Source organism: Eurosta solidaginis, chromosome 2 (assembly GCF_040869045.1).
Source record: "Eurosta solidaginis isolate ZX-2024a chromosome 2, ASM4086904v1, whole genome shotgun sequence".
In the NCBI taxonomy this organism is placed as follows: Eukaryota; Metazoa; Arthropoda; class Insecta; order Diptera; family Tephritidae; genus Eurosta; species Eurosta solidaginis.
The window spans coordinates 241941511-241965113 of record NC_090320.1 but is presented as its reverse complement, the minus strand read 5'-3'; the positions used below and the strand labels follow the sequence as shown (position 1 = coordinate 241965113).

Below are 23603 nucleotides of genomic sequence, written 5' to 3'. Positions count from 1 at the left end.
TATATAAGGCAGGTTCCTTGTTTCTAGAAAAATTAAAAAAAAATTTTTTAATGTCTAACCGAAATAGTTTTTTTTATTGTAACATGGTAATTTAAGTTCCGATTTTTAAAATTTATATGCCATTATTTTGGTCCTGATAAGCTCTTTATATGCTTTTAGCAGCTTTTTGAGCTTTTTAAACGCTTTCATGCAGTTTTGTCAGCTAAACGGGTGTTGACCCCTAAAAGTGTGCTTATCGTTTCATTTAGCTATGAAAAAAGCTTGCAAGGTTCAAAATGATGTACAAAGAAAACGAATTCCGAAAGTTTCTCAAGAAAAGCTTTAAATTTTGACGAAAATTTTTTCAAAATTTCTTTTGCTTATGGGTACCGATCTAATCTAATGTACCTACATACTTCCATTTGCATATAACTTATAAATATAAATATTTTTCTATATAAAACACAATTTATTCCTTATTGCATGGTCTGAGGTGGCGGTTGGCAAATATATATGCTGTTGTTGTTGTTGTTGTTTTGCTGGTTATAAAAGTAGAAAATTGCTAAAAGGCAAGGGAACCTGAGATGAGAAAATGTGTTATCTACCCACTTGACGAATGTTCGTAAACTTGTATGCAATTGTAATTATATTTAAATGTGCACATACTTACATATGTTTATTTATGTTTACATATATTCATATTAGGGTGGAACAGATTTTTTTCTCTTGGTATAGTCAAAATTGCGGCCAGAAAATCCAAAAAGATAACCTGTAAAACTTTCAAAATTTTAATACATATTCAGAGATGCCTCTTTGTGACTTAAAATTTTCCATTCAATCGTATAGTCAATTTTCAAATTTTTATAAAAAGTGTATCTAATTCATATCATTCATAATATCATAATTAACCCTTAGTAAACACCAGCTAGCAATGACTTATTTATTTGGTAGTTATTCGAGTTGAAAATTCCAACTCAAATTGTATGGGATTCTCCATATCATTTGTATGGACAAACCAAAATCATGAAGTGGCACCTCTAAACATGAAAATAAACACTGAAATGTTTACAGGCTTTCTTTTCGGATGTCCTGAAAAAAAATTTGGACTATTTAAATTTATTTATTTTTGCTCACCCTAATATACACACAAATGTTTGTGAACACTTGTATAAAGCTGTGATTTCTGTTTTTTATTCTGAGTGTCTTTTTCCGCCTTTTGTAATCATTTTATTATTTTTATTTGTTTTTTATACATATCAACATATTTGTTCAGTCAATAACTGCCGGCTTAGTAGTCGTTCATATGACACTCCAATGTTCAACAACACATAAATGATTAAATGAAAAGGTAACATAGATGATTGATTACATGATCATTTACTTAGAAGCGAAAAGAAAATGTATGCAAAAAATTAAAAAAAAATCTTTGACGATATCATTTACGTAGTTCCTATAGTTCTTTTATTTGCTTACATGCTTTATTTCCGGTAAGAATTATTCTAACTTGGATTTTGATCTAGTTAGAGTTCGCAAAAAGGTTTTATGTTACTAAGAAATATATGAGTTCATAAAAATATCATATCAAATAAGATATGTAGCTGCCATAGCGTCACTCAAGCAATAACTTCCTGTTATCTTTATATAACTTTGTCTTCCCGATTAACATTACGCCGTTAATAGGTAGCCCCTAAATATAAAACTTTTTGTAACTAATGTATGAGCAAACCAAATTTGATTTAAATTTTAGACTATACAGGGTCTCGTGAAACCAGTGCGTAGAACAAAGTTTCAATTTTAAACCAAAGAAGTCTAACCTTGCATTACCAGAAAAAAAATTACAATACCACAGCAGGTTTCGAGTCCAATTTTTTATTTTAGATTTTCGGCAGTAAGTTGAAAATTTTTGGATTTGTTTCAAAACCAGAAGGGTATACACATTTTTGTTTTTAGATTTTTTACCTTTTTTAACTCTTTCGGGACTATTTCAAAACGATATGTATATGTCAGTTGCTATTATAAGATTTTTTTAAACTTTTTCGATTTTATTTCAAAACCAGAAGTGTATTAAAGTTTTCATCTTTAGATTTTTTAAACTTTTTCAAATCCAGAAGTGTATACAAATTAGTTTTATAAGATTTTTTAAACGTTTTCAATTTAATTTCAAAACCAGAAATGTATACAATTTTCTATTATTACATTTTTATACTTTTTCGGTTTTATTTCAACAAATTTCTATCATAATATTTTTTTATAATTTTTCGGTTTTATTTCAAAACCAGATGTGTATAGAAGGTTTTTTATTTAGATTTTTTTAACTTTTTCGGTTTTATTTCAAAACCAGAAGCGCATACAAATTTTTATTATGTATTCGATTTTTTAAACTCTTTCGGTTTTATTTCAAAACCAGAAGTGTACACAAATTTCTATTTATAATTTTTATAATTTTTCGGTTTTATTTCAAAACCAGAAGCGGATACAAATTTCTGTTATTAAATTTTTTTATAATTTTTCGGTTTTATTTCAAAACCAAAACTGTTTACAAGTTTCTATTTTTAGATTTTTTTAAACTTTTTTGGTCTTATTTCAAAATCAGAAGTTCATACAAGTTTCTATTTTCAGATTTTTTAAACTTTTTCGGTTTTATTTCAAAACCATAAGCGCATACAAATTTCTATTATTTTCTATTATTATAATTTTTCGGTTTAATTTCAAAACCAGCAGTGTATGAAAGGTTTTAGATTTAGATTTTTTAAACTTTTTCGGTTTTTGTAATTGATATTAGAGAAAAATTGTAAGTTTACAAACGGCGATGGTTACTAGGACATGTTTATGAACATTCATATCAGGGCGAGCCTTTAGCTGCTAAGCCATATGAATGTCCCGTTGTTCGCTGTACAATTGGTCTCTAAGAGTTGCCTTTTTGTTTATATTCCTTTTGATCACCATGTAGGCACATACACTCTGTATGTAGTTTATTCCTAATGGTGTGGATATGATTTTTAGGCGCGCTTTTGAAAGCTTAGTAACATTTGTTCGGATTTTTACAGTACTTGTTTTTAATACTTCTGCTGTTACTATTATATCAATTTTATCATATGTATTTAATTAGCAAGCTTTGCTCATATTGCTTTATACAATGGTTTTTATACTCAGTTGAGCAGAGCTCACAGAGTATATTAACTTTGATTGGATGACAGTTGGTTGTACACGTATAAAGGAATCGAGATAGATATAGACCCATATATCAAAATCATCAGTATCGAAAAAAAATTTGATTAAGCCATGTCCGTCCACCCGTTAACACGATAACTTCAGTAAATTTTGAGATATCTTGACGAAATTTGGTATGTAGATTCCTGGGCGCTCATCTCAGATCGCTATTTAAAATGAATGATATCGGCACTACAACCACGCCCACTTTTTCGATATCGAAAATTTCGAAAAATCGAAAAATTGCGATAATTCATTACCAAAGAGGGATAAAGCGATGAAACTTGGTAGGTGCGTTGAACTTATGGCGCAGAATAGAAAATAAGTAAAACTTTGGACAATGGGCGTGGCACCGCCCACTTTTAAAAGAAGGTAATTTAGAAGTTTTGCAAGCTGTAATGTGGCAGTCGTTGAAGATATCATGATGAAATTTGGCAGGAACGTTACTCCTATTACTCTATGTATGCCTAATAAAAATTAGCAAAATCGGAGAACGACCACACCCACTTTTAAAAAAAATTTTTTTTTTAAGTGAAATTTTTACAAAAAATTTAATATCTTTACAGTATATAAGTAAATTATGTCAACATTCAACTCCAGTAATGATATGGTGCAACAAAATACAAAAAAAGAAAATTTCAAAATGGGCGTGGCTCCGCCCTTTTTCATTTGATTTGTCTAGGATAAATTTAATGCCATAAGCCGAACAAAAATTTACCAATCCTTGTGAAATTTGGTAGCGGCTTAGATTCTAGGACTATAACTGTTTTCTGTGAAAAAGGGCGAAATCGGTTGAAGCCACGCCCAGTTTTTATACACAGTCGACCGTCTGTCCTTCCGCTCGGCCATTAACACGATAACTTGAGCAAAAATCGATATATCTTTACTAAACTCAGTTCACATAATTACCTGAACTCACTTTCTATTGGTATAAAAAATGGCCGAAATCTGGCTATGACCACGCTCACTTTTTCGATATCGAAAATTACGAAAAATGAAAAAAGTGCCATAATTCTATACCAAATACGAAAAAAGGGTTGAAACATGGTAATTGGATTGGTTTATTGACGCAAAATATAACTTTAGAAAAAAACTTTTTAAAATGGGTGTGACACCTACCATATTAAGTAGAAGAAAATGAAAAAGTTCTGCAGGGCGAAATCAAAAGCCCTTGGAATCATGGCAGGAATACTGTTCTTGGTATTACATATATAAATAAATTAGCGGTACCCGACAGATGATGTTCTGGGTCACCCTGGTCCACATTTTGGTCGATAACTCGAAAACGCCTTCACATATACAACTAAGGGCCACTCCCTTTTAAAATTCTTATTAATACCTTTAATTTGACACCCATATTGTGCAAACACATTATAGAGTCACCCCTGGTCCACCTTTATGGCCATATATCGATAAAGCGTCCACCTATAGAACTAAGGCCCACTCCCTTTTAAAATACTCATTATCACCTTTCGTTTTATACCCATATCGTAAAAAAATTCTAAAGTTACCCCTTGTCCACCTTTATGGCGATATCTCGAAAAGGCGTCCACCTATAGAACTAAGGCCCACTCCCTTTTAAAATACTCATTAACACCGTTCATTTGATACCCATATCGTACAAACAAATTCTAGAGTCATCCCTGGTCCACCTTTATGGCGATATCTCGAAAAAGCGTCCACCCATAGAACTAAGGACCACCCACTTTTAAAATACTCATTAACACCTTTCATTTGATACCCATATAGTACAAATTAATTCTAGAGTCACCCCTGGTCCACCTTTATGGCGATATCTCGAAAAGGCGTCCACCTATAGAACTAAGGCCCACTCCCTTTTAAAATACTCATTAGCACCTTTCTTTTGATACCCATATTGTACAAACGCATTCTAGAGTCATCCCTGGTCCACCTTTATGGCGATATCTCGAAAAGGCGTCCACCCATAGAACTAAGGCCCACCACTTTTAAAATACTCATTAACACCTTTCATTTGATACCCATATAGTACAAATTAATCCTAGAGTCACCCCTGGTCCACCTTTATGGCGATATCTCGAAAAGGCGTCCACCTATAGAACTAAGGCCCACTCCCTTTTAAAATACTCATTAACACCTTTTATTTGGTACCCATATCGTACAAACAAATTCTAGAGTCACCCCTGGTCCACCTTTATGGCAATATCTCGAAAAGGCGTCAACCCATAGAACTAAGGCCCACTCCCTTTTAAAATACTCATTAACACCTTTTATTTGGTACCCATATCGTACAAACAAATTCTAGAGTCACCCCTGGTCCACCTTTATGGCAATATCTCGAAAAGGCGTCAACCCATAGAACTAAGGCCCACTCCCTTTTAAAACACTCATTAACACCTTTCGTTTGATACCCTTATTGTACAAACGCATTCTAGAGTCACCCCCGGTCCACCTTTATAACGATATCCCGAAAAGGCGTCCACCTATAGAACTAAGGCCCACTCCCTTTCATTTGATACCCATATCGTACAAATAAATTCCAGAGTCACCCCTGGTCCACCTTTATGGCGATATCTCGAAAAGGCGTCCACCTATAGAACTAAGGCCCACTCCCTTTTAAAATACTCATTAGCACCTTTCTTTTGATACCCATATTGTACAAACGTCTTCTAGAGTCATCCCTGGTCCACCTTTATGGCGATATCTCGAAAAGGCGTCCACCCATAGAACTAAGGCCCACCCACTTTTAAAATACTCATTAACACCTTTCATTTGATACCCATATCGTACAAATTAATTCTAGAGTCACCCCTGGTCCACCTTTATGGCAATATCTCGAAAAGGTGTCCACCCATAGAACTAAGGCCCACTCCCTTTTAAAATACTCATTAACACCTTTTATTTGGTACCCATATCGTACAAACAAATTCTAGAGTCACCCCTGGTCCACCTTTATGGCAATATCTCGAAAAGGCGTCAACCCATAGAACTAAGGCCCACTCCCTTTTAAAACACTCATTAACACCTTTCGTTTGATACCCTTATTGTACAAACGCATTCTAGAGTCACCCCCGGTCCACCTTTATAACGATATCCCGAAAAGGCGTCCACCTATAGAACTAAGGCCCACTCCCTTTCATTTGATACCCATATCGTACAAATAAATTCCAGAGTCACCCCTGGTCCACCTTTATGGCGATATCTCGAAAAGGCGTCCACCTATAGAACTAAGCCCCACTCCCTTTTAAAATACTCATTAACACCTTTTATTTGGTACCCATATCGTACAAACAAATTCTAGAGTCAGCCCTGGTCCACCTTTATGGCGATATCTCGAAAAGGTGTCCACCTATAGAACTATGGCCCACTCCCTCTTAAAATACTCTTTAATACCTGCCATTTGATACGCATGTCATACAAACACATTCCAGGGTTACCCGAGGTTCATTTTCCTACATGGTGATTTTCTCTTATTTTGTCTCCATAGCTCTCAACTGAGTATGTAATGTTCGGTTACACCCGAACTTAGCCTTCCTTACTTGTTGTAATTGATATTAGAGAAAAATTGTAAGTTTACAAACGGCGACATACAGAGTGTATGTGCCTACATGGTGATCAAAAGGAATATAAACAAAAAGGCAACTCTTAGAGACCAATTGTACAGCGAACAACGGGACATTCATATGGCTTAGCAGCTAAAGGCTTGCACTGATATGAATGTTGATTCGAGTTCAACGCTCAGCTCCCGAAAAGCTAGCTGATGGAGAAGTGAAATTCAGAAACATGTCCTAGTAACCATCGCCGTTTGTAAACTTACAATTTTTCTCTAATATCAATTACAAAAACCATTGTATAAAGCAATATGAGCAAAGCTCGCTAATTAAATACATATTTTTCGGTTTTATTTCCAAACCAGAAGCGCATACAAATTTATGTTATTCGATTTTTTATAATTTTCGGTTTTATTTCAAAACCAAAACTGTTTACAAGTTTCTATTTTTAGATTTTTTTTTAACTTTTTTGGTTTTATTTCAAAACCAGAAGTTCATACAAGTTTTTATTTTTAGATTTTTTTAAACTTTTTCGTCTTTATTTCAAAACTGGAAGTGTATACAAGTTTCTACTATTATATTTTTCAAACTTTTTCATTTTTATTTTTGTTGAAAATTTTTAATATTTGATGTTTTTATAATTTTTCGGTGTTATTTCTAATCTTGAAATTTTTAAACTTTTTCGGTTTTCTTTTTAAACAATTTCGAGATTTTAAACATGGGTGTTCAATTAAGATTACAATTTAAACCGAAAAACATTAAAAAGTGCAGTAGTAAATTGGCAGGTTTCCAATTTAGTCCAAAAAAGTTTGAAAAATCACTGAATCTCTTGAAGGGTATAAAATGTGGGCTCAAGTTTTTAGCCCAGCAGCATAGTCGGTCGACACGGTACCACACATGCGCTACATATCTTCGCCTTTAGTATTGAGGAGCTCTTTCTCTTTTTATCCCATACCTCATTCCGTGCACTTGTGCGCCATTTCAATATAGCGCTGTCATCTCACCAATAAAATTGTCGGCATTGTGCCAACTCATTGAGTAAAAAGATGGTAGCGGTTTGACCTACCTGGTTTCCTCATCATCCCGAACAAGGTGTTCTCTTTCTCTCTTTTCAGTTCTCCAGCGCAACTGTTGGAAATTACTCACTCAGAGGTTTGCAATAAGATGAAGTCTGTTAGTCAGCTATTTTTTGGCTTTTCGCAGTAGTCCTACTTTTTGATATCCCTTTGAACTTTTAATCACTTCTTCTTACACTCATATTTTTTGAATTTGTGTAGTACAGCTCATTCCCTACACTTATTGCTTCCTAGTTGTCGAAGCGCGAGTATATTTAATATTTTCACTGTCCAACTGTCTCTCTCTCTCTCTCTCTGCTTACTGGTGTATAAGTGTACATATGGACTTAGCGGTTAAATCTCCAGGCCGTCCGAGGAGTGTGTCTTCTTTCATCATTTCCCGTCTCTTAAAAGCTCACTATCTCTACTTCTCTCATTGTGATATTCGCAGGTTTAGAACTATTGCAGTATCGATGGCCCATTCCACATGTTAGACTACGACTCCTAAGCGCTTGACAAATCTAAAGCCGGGTACTACAATAAAGTTCTCTATCGCTAACTTACACCTTTTTTCCAAGGTATCTCGCAACGAACTATCTTTGACTGCTACCAACTATTTACAGTTTTTCTGGATTTTCTCAAAGAAATACCCATCACCCATGTACAAGAACCGAGCCTTATGCGGATATTGTAATTCCTTACTTTGAAAATATATAGGTATTTAATATACTCATTATTTCGTAACGATTTTCCGTTATGGGGAAGCAAATAAATTTCAAAATCGTTCCCGAAATAGTCTCGAAATAATTCAAAAAATAATCCCGTAATGATCCTGTAATTGTTCCAAATTGATCTTGAAGTAATCTCGAAATATTTCCGAGAATAATCCAGAAGTGATCCGTATAATGCCCTAAAATTGCATCGAAATAGTTTCAAAATAGCCCATAAAAATATTCCTGAATTGTTCCGAAAGTCATTCCGTAATAATCAGAAAACAATCTCTAAATGGTCCTACAAGATTTGATCTAACTTCGTCAATCCGTTACGCATTTTGTGCATGGGAGAACTTTATTTCATACTGCACACCACTCTCCTGAGAATAATCCCAATATATTGTCGCAACAATAAATTGATCTCGAGGTAATATATATATAAATATATATATATCATATATCATGACTCGGAAAATGCATTGCCCAAAAAAAAAACAATGTATGAAACTCTTACCTTCTTAGATTCAATGATACCTTACCTTCTTAGATTTAATGATACCTGTAGTTCTTCATCGACCTGATCTAATGTTTCATTAGGCTTTTACTAAATTTTTATTTGTTTCTTTTCTCTCTTTACAGGTAAGTCATAAATTTGATTAAAATCACCCAAGTCGATTCCAATCATAGGTAAGCCATAGGTTTATTAACTTAGCAATTAGTACTGTCACTTTGAGAAATGAAAACGGTTAAAATAACAGATTTCTGTGAACAATAGAAAATGAATTTTGTGGCAACATGGTCATAAGAACAAAAAAGTGAGTGCCGTGAGCGAATGTTTCTAGGTCTAATTATACTTACAGCGCATTGCATGTCAAAACAGTACATAGCATGTGAAACATAGATCTGATTATACTTTACGTAGCGTACATAGACTATCACTGACAAGGGCAAACACACACACAAATAAAGTTTGTGTGTAAAATATACACAAACACAAGCAAGCAATATGGTTTAAGGCCCCATTACTGATACTTAGCATAGACTTGACTTGACTTGGCGTAAACTTGGTAACTTAGGCTTGATTATACTCCACTTAGCGCATACAATCTGGCATCATATTCAATAAATGTCAATTTGTATGACAAAATGTCAAAATGAAATGGAAACAAACAAATGGCATCTCAAAATGTAAACGTCACTTCGAACTTACATAGAAAATCAAAATTCAACAGACTTCTAAGCCAAGTTAAGTGTTGATAAGTTTTGAGCAATCAGTAACAGGCAATGTTCATTTAACAGAACAGTAACCTTCAAAAAACGCGAGTACTCAATAAATAATGTAAGGAATACTCCTTTGGGAGTAAAGGAGTATTCCAAAACTAATCTGTATTCATACAAAAAATGTGCTCCAATTAACATTGCGATGTCCTAGGAGAGGAGTAGGTGATCCCACTCTCGCTTTGTTTGTGTGTATTCCATAGAGTACATACGTGAGAGTACTTTCCAAAGTACTTTCACTGTAGTACTCCATGGAGAGGAATTGTGTCGGAAAGAATTATCGGAGTGAATTTAATTTAAAATGAAGATAAATGAAGAGGGGCAATACAACTTTTATATTTTTTACTACGAATATTCTTATGTTATTTAGCATTTGCGTGAATAAAGAAACTAATATTTCTCTATACTATAGTATGTATACATAAAACCAGTGCGCGGTTGCATTTACAGAGTTGCCATAGTAAAATTTTATTATCAGTTATTTGTATGCAATATTTTACTTTTGGCAACTCTGTTCGATCGTCATCGTGTCGTGATCACGGTCGTTAAAAAACGAGCAATGATCGGCTGATGGTGGTCCGCAAACGCATTGCAAAGGAGCATTGTTAGAGTACTCCAACATGAAGAAAATGGAACACGTAATCCAGCAATTTTTGCAGGGTAAGTGACAGTTCTCAAGCCAAGTCAAGTCTATGCTAAGTATCAGTAATGGAGCCTTTACTCTGAGAGTTATGCTCATTTTTACACTCTTTGCAATAACAATGTTAACAGCGCGAAGAGTGAGAGTCGCGCGCATAGCGCATACCTACATGGAAATCAAAATTCAACAGACTTTCATGCAGTGGCAATGCAATGCACTGCGTAGTCTAATCAAGTACACGCAAATCCCATAGATCAGATATTGTTTGTGAGAGCGATGTTGCTGTGCCCTGTTATGCTATGTAAGTATAATTGACCCTTCTCTTTAAAATTGGCTGACGCATTTGCATAATATTCACAGTTGCTCGCTGTTGAAATAACCAATGAAATCATGCCACTTTGAAAAAGTCATATCTATAAGGTGCTGAAATCCTTTAAAATTTTAAATTTGTTTGTTAGTGCCTCGTGTATTAAGGCAACTATATGTACTCATACCGAATTAAAAAAAATTAATGGATTTGACTTTAAACAAGTAAAAGTTAAAAAACATAACACCCACCCCCGCAGCGAATCGTACTTGTTACGCGCTTGCGCAAAGCTATGTCATTAAGAGAAACTTCTAACTATGTCATGTCCAAAGAAATGACAATTGTCCTCGTTTTGCACACATTTTGAGAACGTTCTCAACTGGTTCAGTCGTAGATGGTTCTGAAATATTCGCTGCTTAGAGTAATTAATTTAAATTCATATAGCTCAAACTTAAGCGCTGATGGTAAGAGTGTTGCTATTAGTACCTGTATTGCGAAACTTATGCTTTGCGTAGCAGACTCTCGTTTTCGTTGCAGGGGTACTCTGACGCGATATGAAGTAGCTGTAATCATACTTGTGTAAAAGCCATATGACTACCCGGCTGACAGGTTGAGGAAGTAGTAAATATAGAGAATAGAAATGGGATAGGCAGAGTAAGTGGTAGGCTAAGGCAAAGGTAAAGATAGAGATAAGATAAAGGTAGGGGCAGAGAAAGTGATATTTTGAGGTAATGGTAAAAATAGAGAATAGAAATGGGAGAGGCAGGCTAAGTTTGAGATAGTGGTTAGAGGAAGGCGTGATATCGCCCAATCCTGATAGCATCAATTTTATAAATATTTTTATTCATAAATCCAAAACCGTCTGAGTTGTCTTCACGAAATTCGGCAAATGGATTGTTCTTGTCATAATAAGGATTTTGATAAGGATCGTGGACTGATAGACTAAATTTTTGCGAAAAACTACGTTTTATCAACAAACGAATCTCAAAAACAATTTCGATAAACTATACGAATGTTACCATTTTTTTTTTGTTTGAGTTCTCTGAATTATTTCGAGTATGTAGTTTTATAGCCCAACAATTTTAGTCTAACAAAGTACAAGTTATAGGTTTTTCAAGGTTCAAATTGCTTTTTGACAATTTTTTTCCTAAGGGTTATTCAGATTTTCTTCCATATGTGTAATTTTTCAAACCATGTATGTAGGAAAATCTGAATCACCCTTCGGAATTAAAGTGTCTATTATACGCACCCTTCGGAAAAAAATTGTTAAATATGTATATACGTATCGTGGCACAAGACGGTAAACATAGTTCTCCTACATATATATAAAACGAACTTTTTTTAAGTACTGGGTACTTTTTAGTATCCGGGTAATTTTTTATAATTTATACGTTTTTGGGGTACTTTTTCAGAATCGAATTTTTTTTTACCAGGATAATTTTTTAGAACTGGTACATTTTCGGATACGGGTACTTATTTAGAACCGGGTACTTTGTCGGATACGGGTACTTTTTGGAACCGTGCACTTTTTTGAAACCACGTACGAGTAAGTATTGTTGAAAACCGTGCCAGTAAATTCGGTTTGAGAGATGTTACAGTGAGTCCTGACCTACGGTTATGATGCAGTAAATACCAAGCCTAGAAACGCTTGTAGACAAAATTAAGGAAATGCCAATAATTGGGTTGTGGTTCGAATTTCAAACTAGAAATAAATTGAAACAAGTTTTTTATTCAAAAAAAATTGTCAGTTATCTGAAATATTTAAACAAATTGTTTCATACTTCCTTGATATCGCATTGAAAAGATTGTAGGGTTATGTTATCTTAATTTATGATATTAATATTAGTTATATTTATGTTCAACTTTATATAAAACTACTTTGTAGAAATTGAATGAATTGTTCTTGTTAATTTTTTATATTTCAACTAGAAAACCCGGCAGCCGTTGTCCTGCCCTAAATTTGGCCTATCTGCATACATTTTAATAAGGTTTTTCCTTCACTTTTCCTAATCCTTTATCCTAATCCTTTTATTCACTCCTCCCTCCGTCTTTTTCACTTCATCTATCTCCATCTTCGTCTCATTCTATCTCTTTCTCAATCTCCTTCTCTCTTTTCTCTTCTATCAATTTCTTCTCATTCTTCTGCATCCCTTATTGCCTGTCCCAGAGGGGTGTATGTATTTTATTCCAGTCCCAGTCCCAGTCCCACTCCGAGTCTCAGTCCCAGTCCTAGTCCTAATCCCAGTCCCAGTCCGTCTCTGGATAACATATTACGCTGTACTAAAGCACTCATCAACAGCTTTCATTTGATATCCATATTGTATAAACACTGTCTAGACATTCACTGGCCCGCGTTTCGGCCTATATCTCGAGACCCTATACGTCGATCGCAACCAAACCTATGTAGTAACCACCTCGTGAGGTTTACGCAACTTGTGTGAAAGTTTGAACAAAATCGATCGACGTATCTCTTCAAACACCGGCGACCAACTAGCACACATTTTAGCCTTTCTTTTTATACTCAGTTGAGCAGAGCTCACAGAGTATATTAACTTTGATTGGATAACGGTTGGTTGTACAGGTATAAAGGAATCGAGATAGATATAGACTTCCATATATTAAAATCATCAGTATCGAAAAAAAATGTTGTTGAGCCATGTCGGTCCGTCCGTCCGTCTGTCCGTTAACACGATAACTTGAGTAAATTTCGAGGAATCTTGATGAAATTTGGTATGTAGATTCCCGGGCACTCATCTCAGATCGCTATTTAAAATGAACGATATCGGACTATAACCACGCCCACTTTTTCGATATCGAAAATTTCGAAAAACCGAAACAGTGCGATAATTCATTACCAAAGACGGATAAAGCGATGAAACATGGTAGTTGAGTTGAACTTATGATGCCAAATAGAAAAATAGTAAAATTTTGGACAATGGGCGTGGCACCGCCCTCTTTTAAAAGAAGGTAATTTAAAAGTTTCGCAAGCTGGAATTTGGCAGTTGTTGAAGGTATTATGATGAAATTTGGCAGCAACGTTACTCCTATTACTTTATGTATTCTTAATAAAAATCGGAGAACGACCACACCACTTTAAAAAAAAAATTTTTATTAAGTCAAATTTTAACAAAAATTTTAATATCTTTACAGTATATAAGTCAGTTTTGTCAACATTCAACTCCAGTAATGATATGGTGCAACAAAATTCAAAAATAAAAGAAGTTTCAAAATGGGCGTCGCTCCGTCCTTTTTCATTTAATTTGTGTAAGATATTTTAATGCCATAAGTCGAACAAAAATTTACCAATCCATGAGAAATTTCGTAGGGGCTTAGATTCTAGGACGATAACTGTTTTCTGTGAAAAAGGGCGAAATCGGTTGAAGCCACGCCCAGTTTTTATACACAGTCGACCGTCTGTCCTTCCGCTCGGCCCTTAACACGATAACTTGAACAAAAATCGATATATCTTTACTAAACTTGGTTCACGTACTTATCTGAACTCACTTTGTATTGGTATAAAAAATGGCCGAAATCCGACTATGACCACGTACACTTTTTCGATATCGAAAATTACAAAAATGCCATAATTCTATACCAAATACGAAAAAAGGGATGAAACATGGTAATTGGATTGGTTTATTGACGCAAAATATAACTTTAGAAAAAATTTTGTAAAATGTGTGTGACACCTACCATATTAAGTAGAAAAAAATGAATAAGTTCTGCAGGGCGAAATCAAAAGCCCTTGGAATCTTGGCAGGAATACTGTTCGTGGTATTACATATATAAATTAATTAGCGGTACCCGAAAGATGATGTTCTGGGTCACCCCGGTCCACATTTTGGTCGATATCTCGAAAATGCCTTCACATATACAACTACCACCACTCCCTTTTAAAACTCTCATTAATACCTTTAATTTGATACCCATATCGTACGAAGAAATTCTAGGGTCACCCCTGGTCCACCTTTATGGCGATATCTCGAAACGGCGTCCACCAATAGAACTAAGGCTAACTCCCTTTTAATACCCTCATGAATACCTTTATTTGATACCCATATCGTACAAACACATTATAGAGTCACCCCTGGTCCACCTTTATGGCGATATCTCGAAAAGGCGTCCACCTATAGAACTAAGGCTAACTCCCTTTTAATACCCTCATTAATACCTTTATTTGATACCCATATCGTACAAACACATTATAGAGTCACCCCTGGTCCACCTTTATGGCGATATCTCGAAAAGGCGTCCACATATAGAACTAAGGCCCACGCCCTTTTAAAATACTCATTAACAGCTTTCATTTAATACCCATATCGTACAAACAAATTCTAGAGTCACCCCTGGTCCATCTTTATGGCGATATCTCGAAAAGGCGTCCACCTATAGAACTAAGGCCCACTCCCTTTTAAAACACTCAATAACACCTTTCATTTCATACCCATATCGTACAAACAAATTCTAGAGTCAACCCTGGTCCACCTTTATGGCGATATCCCTGAATGGCGTCCACCTATTGAACTATGGCTCACTCCCTCTTAAAATACTCTTTAATACCTTCCATTTGATACACATGTCAAACAAACACATTCCAGGGATACCCTAGGTTCATTTTCCTACATGGTGATGTTCCCTTATTTTGTCTCCATAGCTCTCAGCTTATTATGTAATGTTTGGTTACACCCGAACTTAGATTTTTATTTTTCACACTTCACTATAATATTTCACTTAAAAATTGCACATGGAACAACTAAAGACTCTCCTGAATTAAAAAAAATGTCATAGTACCTCTAAATCGCGGGCACCCTCAGAAACCCCCCACCCTCTCGGCGGGCCTGGTGATGTGCTATACTTGATATCATTCGCTATAATATTTTTTATTGATAAGCACGTTGTTTAATTAAACGCCAACCAATTACACGGAAGTATATCCGCACCCCTGAAAATGTGAGTGCCGGTGCGTATACGTAACATTTTATTATTAAGTACAAAACAAGTAAAAAATTTGCAATAAAATAATATTGCGACTACAGACTGAGATATGACCTATCCTATATTTCAAGTTAGACCAAACTACACACGGTGGGCAAAACAAATTCGAAATCGGTTTAGTAGTTTAGGAGTCCATCGTGGCCAAAGATTGTGACACGTGATTTTTATATATTAAGATTTTGAAATTATTATAATCAAAAAATTTTCATTCCATAAAAATACTTAAAAACGAAAACGCAAGTATACTTTCGGGCTTTGTACCATAAAATAATTTTTATAATAAGGTTTTAACGAAAATAAATAGTGGTATTTTTTATTTAAAATGAACTATAAAATTTCAAATTGGTGTATCAATTTTAAGTGGTTGTAAACCCACAAAGATAAGTTAAAAACTGTTTTGTTTACAATAAGTTCACGAGTACTTGTACTCGCTGAAAATTCCTACAAAAGCACTTGAGTTTCGGCTAAACACAAAAAATAAAATTTAACAAAGATTTGAGCATCGTTTAAAGCAATAAACCGCTAAAAGCTTAACATGATAGAGTCCATTTTTTTCACAAAAGAGCCATAAGTGGCCATAGTGCGTGTGCGCATTCGTTTGCCTGAAGTGAGATAAATATTGTAGTGAACTATTTATAAGGATGGAATTCTCACCTATTTTTCTTTTTAACTACAAAAAGAAGCACCTTTTCTATCTGCGCTGTTAAAGTATATTTACCGCAGCGTATCAAATCTCATCATCATTAAAAATAGCTGCTAGCTTTAGCATCAGTAGCTGTGGAAGCAGCAAAATAGTTCCGCTGCGACTAATCGATTTGAACAACCTTTTTTGTTGATTTTTGAGTCAATGCTTTTTAATTGTTTTTTCTTTATCTATTTCGTGTTATTCGCGGTGCTTGACCAACTGAAGTCATTTCAAGATATCATAGAGACGTATGTGTATTAGACTGGGTCTCTGTGTTTAAGGACCAAAAAAACTGAAAAAAATTGAAGTTTATATTAAAATACAACCAGACAGGTGAAGTTAGTAGTATAACAACAACAAATTGACGGCCCTTATAATCCGGTCGTGAAAAACGAAGGGAAGGAAATTTTTTAGTAATATTTTGATACTCTTTTTACTACTTTACTAACAAATACATACATAAGTATGTATATCTAAATTGGAGAAGGGAAACAGAAAGAAAAGAGAAAAGAAAAAGGGAAAATGGAGAAGTGAAAATGGATGAACCTGCAGGAGAAACAGGAAAGTAAAGGGAACAAGAGTAAGGAGGAGAGTGAGAGTAAAAGTAAGGCCAAAGGTAGTAGTTTGAGAAAAAACAGGAAAAGAGGTTAACAGGAAGAGTAAGTACAACATAAGGCTAAGAACAAGAGCAATAGTGAGAGGGCTAGAGCAGGAGTAGTAAGAGGAAAAGAGGGGAAGAATGTGACCGCAGATGGGAGAGGAAATAATAGAGGAAGAAGAGGATGAGATAGAGGAGAGGCAGGTGAATAGATAGAAATAGTCAGCACAACGTTTGTCGGGTTTGATCATACAGCTGAGAGTATTTCATATTGATTTAAACGCACCCAGGGTTAGCCAAAACTGTTTGAAATAAAGATCTGATTTATGATACTGAAAACAAAAACAGTGCTGCAGATAAGTCAAGACGCCACACTTAAATCAAGTCAAATGCGACTCCATTTTGTAATTTTTATCTACACTCAGAGAAAAAATCGTTCTAAAACGAACCAAACAAGTTCAAAATTAAGAACATTCGTTGACAAAAGTCTGCAAAGTACGTTTTTTCTTAACTCGTGACCGATGGGCTTGTTTTAAGAACAGCACACCGTTCGTATTTTGTGACCAGTTTGGTATTGATGTGTGAACCTTTTGTGCTCATTTCAAGCGCTACTTGGGCTTGATTTAAGATTTATCGTTCTCACGCTTCGAGAGCGATTTGTGGTCGATTTAAGAGTTTTGGTCTCAATTCAAGAAAGATTTGTGCTTAATCATTGGTGTTATTAGGAAGGTAATTTTTGCAATTAGCACCCATTTTTTTATTAATAATTATTTTTTTGTCATTAATAAAAAATATTAATAACAAGAAAACTATTATTAAAATCCAAAAGATGAAAAAAGACGCATTATATGCATTTTTTCATATATATCTCTTATTGAGAAATTCTCCTTATTTGATGAGGCAATCTGAATATATACTTAAAACATTTCATAACAAGTTTGAGAATTACCTGTGCATATGTGATTGGAACTGAACGAAAAATAGAGTTAAAAAAAATAGAAGATACAAAAATTGTTTTAAAAAACTTTTGAGTTTGACGGTGATCGAACTCGCGCCACACGAACGCAACCGGAACATCATAGCCGCTGGGCCACTACTCTGCTTGTTGGCTTGTGCCAAATGTTATTGTACCGTTTCTTTTTTCTTGCGCTTAATTTAAGAACATTGTACTTAATTTAGAGACATCGTTCCCATTAATAGAACATTTCTTCACATTTTAAGATCAGCCGTTTTTTTTTTCAAGAACAAGATTGTTGTTTTAAGAACAGGTCGTTCGTTTTTCAAGAACAAAAAAGTGAGAACATGAAAAGCTTGAATTGAGTCCGGTTTTGGATTGTGCTGGATTTTATAACGGCGTTTTTCTCTGAGTTTACCCTGTCTGGTTTGTTGCATCATGGTACCGACAAGCAATTAATGACCTTCGAACGAGCATCGAACTGCTCGGGTATCTAGAGTTGTAGGCTCTACCCATAAAACCTTAAATGTTATAAAAAAAATTTTTTTGTTCTTTCAAATACGACTTCTATTTCACATTAGACTTCTAAAATTTATATGATCTATCATTCCTTCTGATGTCCTTTAAGTTCTGCAGTTTCAGTTTACACATAACGTTTTTTTTCTTAATTGGGACAAAGGAGAAGCCAAGGGGCTTCAACTTCTTTAGTATACAAAACAATGTCAACGCTACTACAAACTTCAAAGGACCATTAAAATTGAATGTAGAGCATCTTTAGCCAAAAATAATGATATATCAATTTTAAAAATCGGATGTTATTATAACAAAGCAATTGCGGGCGTACTTAGATCGTTAAAGAAATTAGTAAAAAAATGTGTTACCTGACTGTCTCAACATAAACTTCTAATTAAGACGCAGTCTTTTACAACATTGTGGTTTTTTTTGCACAGTCTAATGTATGGATTTTGTTAAGACCATTTATGCATTAATAATGTTTAATGTGAAAAAAATTAATTATATCAAACGTTCGATAACCTTTCTGGTTTTTAAGTATTCAAACTGAAGTCAACAAAAGGTTCTTCTTACTACCTTTTCTTATAGCTTTTTTTTGTGTCAGTCACCTAAGTTCACTAGCTTCTTGTTAGATTAGCGCGCTGCTATCGCTATCGCTATCCATTACTTGTTTGTTGCTATCTTGAGTGCGCGTCGCCCGCGATCGATGTTTAAGCAAATTTTTATTATGTCTACAACTACTTTGCTTGTTTCAAATTTGACTAATCAGCAAAAATTTTGAGTTCAACGTCATTGCAAATTTATATATATATATACATATATGTATATAGTCATACATACAAAAAAATTAACCCTGCAGTAATCTAAGTAGGAAACATTTTATTTCGTTAGATGTCCACAAATAACGTATCTGCAAAGTAATTAATGTGAGGAAGGCAGATTTTTGTTATCTAAGATGCCCGCACAAAATGTCTTATGGCTCTGTAAAGCTCCCAACGAACTACAGTGATGCTCTGTTTAGCACCCAACAACAACAGTTCGGTAGAATAACATGGAAAGCACGTAAAGCCGGCTTCTTCATTACGCACATCCAAAACTCAAGGTACAAAATCATATCGACATTATTTTACTGTTGGCTGATTGTTAAGCTACTGCAGACGAATTTCGAAAACTAAAATAGTCTCGACAGGATCCTGGAGCTGTCCCAAATGATCCCTAAAGTAATCCGGAAGCGTTCCTAAATTTGTTTCGAATTGGTTCCAATATAGTCTCGAAATGTTCACGAAATGTACCGAAGTAGTCCCAAGGTGGTCGAAGAATATATAATGCAGTTTCATCTCTTTAAAATTTCCTCGAAGTCCGTCAATCCCTTACACATGGACAATGAAGACACTTAGCTCCTTGTTAGTTGTTATGCACGCCCATAACCCCTCGCACGCAAGAAAAACCACAACGAAAATATGGTACATAAGCTTTTTATATGCCCATTAGGAATTAAGCACAAAAATTTAGATAATCTAGGTCTTGAAGATTATCTAAACTTGTGTACTATAGTGTTAACTACTTTGTACTCTTTACTTTAATTTTTAAAATAATTATAATTCATTTTCGTGTCATTAGGGGTGTTCGTAATGTGCAGCATTTATGAAGTATATCGTTTGCCGTAATTTTTCTCCTCGTGTAAAATGGATACATTATCAAAATCAGGATGGTGCCCGGAGTCCTTGCAATGTGATGAAAATGCCGTCTTATTGTCCGAAAACTGCTTCTTAGTTTCACATTTGATTTGTGAGCGGAGGTCCTTGTTTTGAGTTTCATTTTTGTTGTCCCCACATATACCTTATCGCATAAGTGGGACCCATCACCCTTACACGAAATCCTGTAAGCTACACCAGACTTCTCTTGTTTGGGAATTCTATCCTTTGTATTGCTGTGGGGTTTTCTTGGCGTGTGTTTGTAAGTTGGCGCGATCTGATGTTTGTCTCTGTCATAGAGCTTTGAAAATTTTATTCTTTCCGAAATTCCTGGAACGTGAACTGCTGATTTGTGTATTTTTCCCTCCCCTTTGGCTGTGTTGGTTCTCTCCTTATTGTTGGTAGTAGGGTATGTTCGAGGTAATTGATTTGCGGTTGTCATAGGGAGGTCATTCTTTATCAAGGTTCACAATTCACTTGAAAATTTTTTACGGAATTAACTAAACTTTTAGGTTCTCATAAAATTCATACATCTCCTTACCATCCCCAAGCAAATGGCATGATAGAGAGATTTCATCGAACTTTAAAAAAAAAAAAGAAATTTATTTCATTAAAAAACTCAAAATAAATAAAATTTTTAAAACGTTTATATATCGTATGTTCAAGCAAATTCATTTAAAATTATTTTTTAAAACGTTTAAAGGAATGCTTGTTGGGTATATCAACATTCAAGTTGATATTTAAAAAAATCTTTTATTTTGATTTTAAGTATAAAAATTTATTTTTGTTTATTTTTGAGTTTAGATATTTTCCAACTAATTAGAATTTTCTTTTTTTGAAGTTATTCAAAATTTTAAGTTAACACGAAAACTCAATTAAAATTATTTTAAAAATTAAAGTAAAGAGTACAAAGTAGTTAACACTATATGTACATAATTCCAATCGGTAATTAAAAAGCTAGATTTCCCATAAAAAATTTTTACCTTCAATAATCGCAAGTTTTGGAGATAGCGATTTTGTTTCATATTCTTATGCCTGGTTTTCACTAAGTCAAATTTGATCACAAACTAAGCAATATAAATGAATCGTTTTGACTAAAAAGTGACAATTAAATTAACCGATGAGTGGAAAGGTTTATTGTCCAACGATATATTTTGCAATTTATTTTCCTTTGCAAAAGACGTTCCATAAACAAGTAATGCAAAGTCGTGTGAAACAATGGGAATTTTACTACACACTGCTATCGACTTCGATTCAGTATAATGATACAACAAGCCAGACCCGTGCACATCTTGGGCAACCAATATAAAATTCTCTTATCAAATATCAACAAAAATGAGCTGTTCTATCAATCAGTTAAAACTTACGACTTGCGTTGCCATCTAGCGTATTATAGCAATTGCCAGTAATGCAGTGCAAATATTCACAATAGTGCCATAGTACAAATAGATTTCTTTGTGAGCTCACAATCGTTTATTTTTAACAAATTATTTTAATAAAATATAGCGAAACAAATGCTCTACGAACAAAATTACCTAAAGCTCGCTAATAGCCCGAATATCCATCTTTACGACCAAAACTTTATTTATAGATTTGGATTCCAAATAAGGGTGAAAAAGGAACCCGTACATAAAAGCAGCAATTAGAAATAATATATATGATGGAAACGCTTTTGACCACAACTCACCATCAGGTCAGCATGAGGCAGTTCTTGACATCAGTTGTTTACACCTAATTAAAACTAAGCATCTATGGGATGGCATTGCTAATTGAAAGCACGAAATAAAAAGGAAACGTGAAAATTTCACAGCTAAAAATATTTATTGAAGATTTATTGTAAAATAGTGCATGTGTAAACGTGGTCCAAGTACGCTTAGAAGTAAAGGTTTCGTGCATACCGGTTGAGTACTTTGATACGATTACTTCCAAAAAGATTTTAGGCCGATCTTTCCTTCCAATTTGCGTCGTGCTCTTTTTAAATTTTCCTACAAATGGACGGGACGGGACCGACATTTTTTTTTGCCGAATCCGCACGGCATCTGCAAAGGCAGATGAGTTATCATTGAGAAGCTTTTCATGGCAGAACTACACTCGGAGTGCTTGCCAAATTACTTCCGAGGGGCGACTCCGCTTAGAAAAACTTTCTTCTTTTTATGTTGTTTTGCCCGGGGCCTGAACCCAGGATCTTCGATGTGGTAGACGGAGTATGCCACCATCACACTGCGGCAGCGGAAAGAACTAAATATTATTCTTCCTAAGCGTCTGAATCGGTCCAGATAATATAATAAAAAAAAACGTTTACAACGCCATAAACGCTGTAGTGGAAATATTACGCATGGGTTACCTCCCGGAAGGTGGTACCAAAACGGGTTTGAAGTTCTAAACTGAAATCAGCTTAGCTTAAACTAAATGATTTAGTTATAATCATATATATAAATACATACATAAATATATATTAATGTGCTTCATCTGACAACATCAATAAAAATTATTGATTTAAGCAAAGAGTAAAGTGGGCGTCGAATTAGGCGCAATATGCTAAAACAAAACAACAAGCGTTGTTCATTTCAATCGCAATAAATAAACAACCAAAAAAATACGAAATAAAACAAAAAGGTTTATATTTGTTGTTAATGAATTATCAGACTCCCTGAGGAAGACGTGGGAGCGTCGAAGTGCGTAAGAGAGAGAGGAAAATTTAACTTTGCCTTTATTATCGGGCATGAAGGCCTATCAAAGCAAAAAAATAAATCAGATTTAATGAAAGGTTAAAATTATAAGCAGCATAAACACTTTTTGACTTCAACGTATTGATAACTTTTCCCATAGCAGAACCCTTTTCCAATAACTTTGGAGTCTGCGCATAATACGAAAAATTATGAAACAAATTAATACTTACAGCTACAGAAAAGATTTCACCTATGAATAGTACTTAATATTACAAATGACGATCTGAAGTACATTTTGTAGGTAAAGTTGTTACCTCTTACATTTATGCATGCATATGTATGTAATCATATTTAAGATAAAAGGGGAATTCCATGTAAATCATCGGGTTAACTTTCGAATTGAAACTTTGAAATATTCCCAATGTTTTCAAGATTTACTTCGTATCGGCTCAGAAGAGACTACAAAATAATCAAACAAGTAACACTCAAAGGCAAAGCTCAAAGAAAGTATTACCTTAATGATCCCATGTCGGGACATACAAAAATCGCAAACTTGCTCTAAAGTGAATTACCATAAAAGTAGATTAAAACGAAACAATTTTCTTTACAGTATCGACTACTGAGTGGAATTTCACCCTATCTCGGCTGCCGTTTCTAAAACGCCCTATCTTAGAAATATTTTTAATAACGGCCTATTTCAGAATTCGTTCCAAAAGCGCCCTAAATTAGAATTCGGTTTCCAGGTTATTAGCATGTTATTGTTGTTGTAGCAGTTCTTTGCC

At 34.5% G+C, this 23603-nt stretch overlaps 1 protein-coding gene across 28 annotated transcripts in view; it reads left to right on the top strand.

Moving 5' to 3' along the window:
* Positions 1–23603, top strand: part of aop (anterior open) — a 164986-nt gene that overhangs the window by 86707 nt on the left and 54676 nt on the right. Inside the window, exon 4 of one of the 28 annotated variants that reach the window (XR_010949821.1) lies at positions 9127–10148. The exons of the other annotated variants lie outside the window; for them this stretch is intronic. The gene's annotated coding sequence lies outside the window, so the exon portion shown is untranslated. Of the gene's footprint in view, positions 1–9126; positions 10149–23603 lie in introns of those variants that run through there. 28 annotated transcript variants of the gene reach the window in all.